Source organism: Amborella trichopoda, chromosome 13 (assembly GCF_054954075.1).
Source record: "Amborella trichopoda isolate Santa Cruz 75 chromosome 13, AtrichopodaSantaCruz75HAP2 v2.0, whole genome shotgun sequence".
Taxonomy (NCBI): domain Eukaryota; kingdom Viridiplantae; phylum Streptophyta; class Magnoliopsida; order Amborellales; family Amborellaceae; genus Amborella; species Amborella trichopoda.
This window is the reverse complement of record NC_142348.1, coordinates 16,024,574-16,030,573: the sequence shown is the minus strand read 5'-3', so window position 1 is coordinate 16,030,573 and position 6,000 is coordinate 16,024,574. Positions and strand designations below refer to the sequence as shown.

The 6,000-nt window shown below is 35.4% G+C and overlaps 1 long non-coding RNA gene across 1 annotated transcript; it reads right to left on the bottom strand.

Annotated features, from left to right (window-relative positions):
• Positions 1 to 286: 286 nt before the first annotated feature.
• Positions 287 to 5,075, bottom strand: LOC148779050 (uncharacterized). Its single transcript, XR_016046806.1, has 3 exons — positions 4,654 to 5,075; positions 4,443 to 4,545; positions 287 to 2,229 (listed from the first exon to the last, which is right to left on the bottom strand). It is a non-coding gene; the product is annotated as an uncharacterized LOC148779050 (long non-coding RNA).
• Between the last annotated feature and the right edge of the window lie 925 nt (positions 5,076 to 6,000).

Sequence of the window (6,000 nt, the reverse complement as noted above, 5' to 3'; positions counted from 1 at the left end):
GTGAGATTTTCACAGTTCCATTTTCGGATGTTGAAAATCTGAAAATATGTCAATTTCGGATGTTGAACATTCGAAATTGTTTAGACATCACATTGATCATGGACATCAAGATGCATTATCATGATAAAAAATGGACATCATTTCTGGATGCATGGATATGAGAATAATTCATTTCTAGATGTATGGATATGAATTTCATTTTTCTTATTTTAAGGCTATCACAAAGATTTCCAATATTCAATCATCTATGTCTACACAAAGATTGACAAACTCATCCATTAGAAGATTTATGACAATAAAGAATTTTGATTGCGCTGACACAAATTTGACAACAAAAACACAATATTCACTCAATTCATTAATTCATGAAAATCATAATTCCATACAAGAATACAATATTTACATCAAGTTCACTCTATCAGTTCTCTGTATGTCCTCTTATTATGATCCTCAGAGCCACATCGTTTGCACTTCAAAGGCCTGATGATAGGATGTTCCGTCTCGGATATTCTTCGTTGCTTTGTTGGCCTACCGAAAAAGCGTGTAGTCCTTGGTGGCAACACTGTTCGGTTGTAAATACCTGTCAGCTCAATATCATCCAGGACAGGTGCAAAGGGAGTTTCAAATGCCCTTCTAAAATATTCACTATAAAATACTTAAGGCAGTACATAGTGGGATCCATATGCATATGGTTAATGGCTGGAATAGCATGGGCACAAGGAATGCCACTGAGTTGCCATTTTCTACAACTACATGTCCACTGCATTAAATCAATAGCGTACTTCTTCCCAAGATAGTGGATGTAAAAAAGCGTGTCCATGGCGGTGCAAAAATCGAGTCTATATCTTTCGCATGTCAAGTAATTCTTGGGCTTTCGGTACTAACACGTCGCTCCAAGTATTACCTAATTTTCAAACCTGGTCATCAATTGTATCCTTATTTCTTCACGCATTTTAATGATCGGCTTCTCTCGAGCCTATAAAATCCAAACATTGAAAGACTCGGCCATGTTTGATGTAAGATGATTGCATCTAGACCTTGGAAAATAGGCACCTGCCCAAAATTTTGGTGGAATATTCTTAATCCAATCATATGCTTCTAGGTCGGCACACTGTATATCAAACATTATTTTTTTTAACCCACCAATGATCGCTTTACGAGCAGCCTTCCAAAACAGCATTAGCAATGCTTCAGTATTTGCTGACCTTTTTATAAAGCCCTTGAAGTTCTCTCCCATATGTCGCATGCAAAATGATGGAAAACATGTTTAAAAGCATTTCTCTATTGCTTCTGGCAGGTTTTCTGTCGATCTGATATAATGATTAAGATAGGCAAATTAGGGTACCCATTTAAGAGCTCACTCAATATACATAAGAACCAATACCAACTCTGGTAATTCTCCTTCTCAACCACTGCAAATTCCAATGGGAAGAGCCCATTATTTGCATCTACCGTGATAACGCACAATAAAATGCCTTGATATTTTCCTTTTAGGAATGTTTCATCAATACCAATTAGTAGCCTGCATCCATTGACAAACCCCATAATGTATGGACGATAGGCAATGAATAGTCGTTTGAACCTGCCTTCATCTGTGTGGATGCGAACTTCGATTCCCAGGTTAGTTCTTCCGATCTTCTCAATATACAGAGGGAGATCATGGTATTGTTGTTCATGTGATCCATTTATTATCTCTCTAGCAATCTCTTTTCCCCACCAAGCTTGCATGTAGGAAAGCTTGACCCCGTGATCATGTTGAACATCCTTTACAATGTCTTTTATTTTAATTTTTGGTTGGTCAAGAAGGAGGCTTTTAATCCTTTTTGCCACCCAATCACTACGAGCTAGTGGCTGATGGACCCTCCCCATTGGACCACTACATGTGTGCTCCTTAACCATAGACTTCACTTTAAAGTATGCGGTGCTACCAACTCGTAAGCACCGCACTTGCCATGTGCATCCATCTGCCTTGCAACTTGCCCATACCCGTCCTAATTCACTTTTGTCAAACTTCAAAACAAAATTGTTGTGGATTGCAAAATCAACTAGATGATGCCAACATTCATTAATATTTTCAAAAAATTGCCCAACATTCAATTGAACCTCGTTACCAACTCTTCTACATGGACATTTAGTGGTTCAATGTCCTCCATATCATGCTCTGGTACGAGCTCAGGGTTGGACACCACTCCAATGTTTTGATCTTGAGCAGGTAAAGTGTTACGTTGACTGTTGACAAAAGATAGAGTGTAAGATGAAGCAACAATTTTATACATATAAGATTAAAATAAAGCAATTTACAGATGAAAAAATAAATTGTAGATATACATAGTCCTTGAAGATGGGCCCTCAACAACAAATTCTTGTTGTGCCTCGACAATATATAGTACAATCTTGAAGATTCCCCTCCCAACATAAAAGATACATCTATATCATTACTAATATCAATCAAATCAAGCCCACTAGATAGACTTGTGTTGTGGTACATAATAGCTAATTTGTTTGGATCACACTTGGTTACATTTGCAAAATGACTTTTTAGTTCCTTCAAGGAATTATTCTCAATATACTTGGCGACCTTCAATTTTCCTCCTTTATAAATAACACGTCCGGCATTCGTTTTAAATGACCTTCCATATCAGAATACCAGTTGCACTCCCTCAGTGGCCATCGTCAATACTATTGTATTAAATGAATAGCAAAGTTACGGTTATAAAAAATCAATACAAAAAAATTACCAAAAATTGGTATATTTCTACTTTAGGGTTCATAAAATCTGAGTATTCCATAATACATTGAAATAGTGTACTACTAAAATTGTCAGTAGCGATCGTCAATACTCATGCATTAAATGAATAGCAAAATTAGTGTTATAAAAAAATTACCAAAAATTGAGATATTTTTAAGTACTTTAGGGTTCATAAAATCTGAGTATTACATAATAGATTGAAATAGTGTGTGAGTAATACTCACATAAACACAAAATAAACAACAAATTTTATTACAAACAAACAAGTTCAACAATTATTTCGCCAAAACAAAGAATACAATGTATCAACATGATACAAACAACAAATAATTATATAAAAAAACAACTTCATAAATATTAAACAAATTCCATATGTCAATCTCAAATACACAACAAATGCTATTAACAAAATTAAATATTCTAAATAATAATACATAAATAAACTTTAATTAATCAACCGTATAAAGAAAGAGTAAAAACGGTATCAATCACGTCCAAATAGTGAGTCAATCTCTTCAACTTTGTGGGTTACTGCATTACGGACAGTAAAAAGGGGTATGTTCTTTTAATGATTGATTTTTCACAACATTATAAAAATAAACATATATAAGTTTCCGCCCGTGTGCGAGAAGTCTTGGCACGCAAAATTTTGGATGTTCAACATCCGAAATTTGTAAGTGACAATTCTAGCTGGTTGTTTTTGCATTTGAACATCCGAAATTTTCATAAATTCGGATGTTGAACATCCGAAAAAAGGTAAAAATGTTTGTTTTTTAAAAAAACGTTATGAAGGATAAAAAACGGACAGATGAGTAATAACGGAAACTATTACATGTAACCGTAATAATGTAAAGTATAACGGATATACATGTAATTTTCTCTAAAGTAAAGAATCTCATTGTATATAATCCCTTTAATAAATAATACGTTACAACATTTTTTTAGTATATCTTATGACATAACGGGTTATATACATAAATTTCTTGTTTTTGTGTGCAGAAGACACTTTCGTCGTGTTAACAAATTCGTATTTCCTCCCCTAACAAATCCCTTTAGCAGATCAACTAACCAAGGCAAACTTTATGGTTTCACAGTATTTTGAAAATTGATTCAAGGCATTGATTCAAGGCACGCAGACCTGGTCGAGCTAAGTTATTGGGGCAAGTCTTAGTAACTCTCCAAAGTCCAGCCCTAGCTTTTTTATTTTAAAAAAAAGTAAAGTAAAAAATTAATTGATAGAGTGTAGCCTTTACTTTGTTTCTAGAATGGCATGTAGGAGTTGCATCTCCAATCTTAAAATGCCTCTTCACGAGGGGTCTTGGGTTTGATCCCAGCACTTCTTTTATAGGACTATGTTAAGGTACTCATATATACGAGTATTCCAGTAAATAAAATGTTTTTATCTTTCTATTGAGAATTTCAATTTTATCCATATTTAATTACTTAAAATACCTCTAAACAAAAAAAGTTACTACAAAAAAGACATTGATTAGACGCATACTACATAAAAGACATTGATGAGATGCATACTACCTGACATAGCCCTCGGATATGTTTAAATTGAAAATGATACATTATTCCATATAATCAAATAAATCTGCATAAGACAAAACTAGCCTTGCCCATAGGCGGCCGAGGAAATTAGTCGAGTCGGATACAATGGATTCACAATTTAGAGAGAGGGAGAAATAACCTGCAAAATCCCGTGGTAAAGAAGCACAGGCAACTTGTTGGGCGCATTTGAACGCTCTCTCCTCACTCTATGCATTGACAGAAGATAACCATCCTTTGTTAACCTGCAATTTCAGCCACCATCACTAAATAACACATCTCTCTCTCCAAAAATACAAATGCCATTTCCAAGTCAAAAAAAGGGAGTAAGGAAAAGAAGAATCGTTCATTACTACAAACTCATGGTGCTGAAAGCCTTGACCTCAAATAAATGTACCACAAATACCCCCTTCCTGACTGAAAACTCTCTCTAAAGATTCGGTTTTTAGAGAGAGAGAAAAAGCTCTTGTCCCCCAAATTAAAACTAGGAAGCGAACGAAATTTTGAATGGAGTCCCCCATTTTTGCCGCAACTTCCTGGAATTACAGAATGCCTGAAGACTTGAAAGGTGCGCCTTTTATTCATGGCAAAAAATTCTGTGCTCCCACGGGAGCACCCCATAGGTGCTTTGTATTTATTTATTGCGCATCCACTAAGGGCAGAGTCATGATCCCACGAATAGTTAAATCGGATACGATCATCACCTTTCTGTCCGGCGCACGGTTTCGGGGACCGAAATTTCGGGTTCCTTCCGGAGTTGTGCCGAAATGTAATGTCAATAGAAATCGAAGGGAGTGGGAAACGCGACGAAATTTTGATCCGGACTCGAAGCCGAAATTCTCGGAGATTGTTTGGTCATTTTATAGTTATTTATTTATAAGTTATTTGTTTAGAGTTTATATGGAATTAAGGAATAGGGGAGAAGGTCCCGTACTTTGTGCCCAACTTTTGGCAAGAGAAATTTGGTAGAATATTTAAATCAAAGGTAGGACAAGGCTTGCTTAACTAACTGCATCAACCAAAACATGACATTTTCATCTTTCCCAATTTTCTTTCTTGACACGGTTTTGGTTAGTTCACTTATTACCGTGCTTTAAGATGGATGACAAATTTTTTTAGGAAAATTTACATAGGGACCAGAAAAACGTCCGTTATAATGGTTTGGCCTGAGCTGATATTACTAAGAAGAATGGAATCCTCAATTTTTTTTAACAACTTTACCCCTTAACCCCTTCCCGTTAAAACCCCCATGATCCCATTAAATCGTCTTCAACTTTTTGTATTGTTTTAGTCTCAGTACGATGTTTGAAATATCAGACCGATATTGAGGTTAAAAACCCCTTAATCTTCCCATCTTTCTCGCTTAAATTTCATTCTCTTTCTAAAACTCTCTCTCCCTCTCTTTCCCTCTGTGAATCCACCTTGCTCTCAAGCCTCTCCCTCCTTTTCAACCTAAGACTCTCGCCGGCATTCGTTGTTGATTGAAGGTTTAAGGATTGAATGTTTAGGGTTTAAGGATTGAAGGTTTAGGGTTTTCTTTAAGATTCTAGTATGTTATTGTATCTTGTAAAACTGAAAACTAAATGAAATTTTTGTCAGCTTATTCAGAAAGCATTATCTTAGTGACAATTATCATTATTGGTGTGGAGTTTTATCAGGATATTGTCATCTCTTTTAATTTGGAAATCAATCATATAATT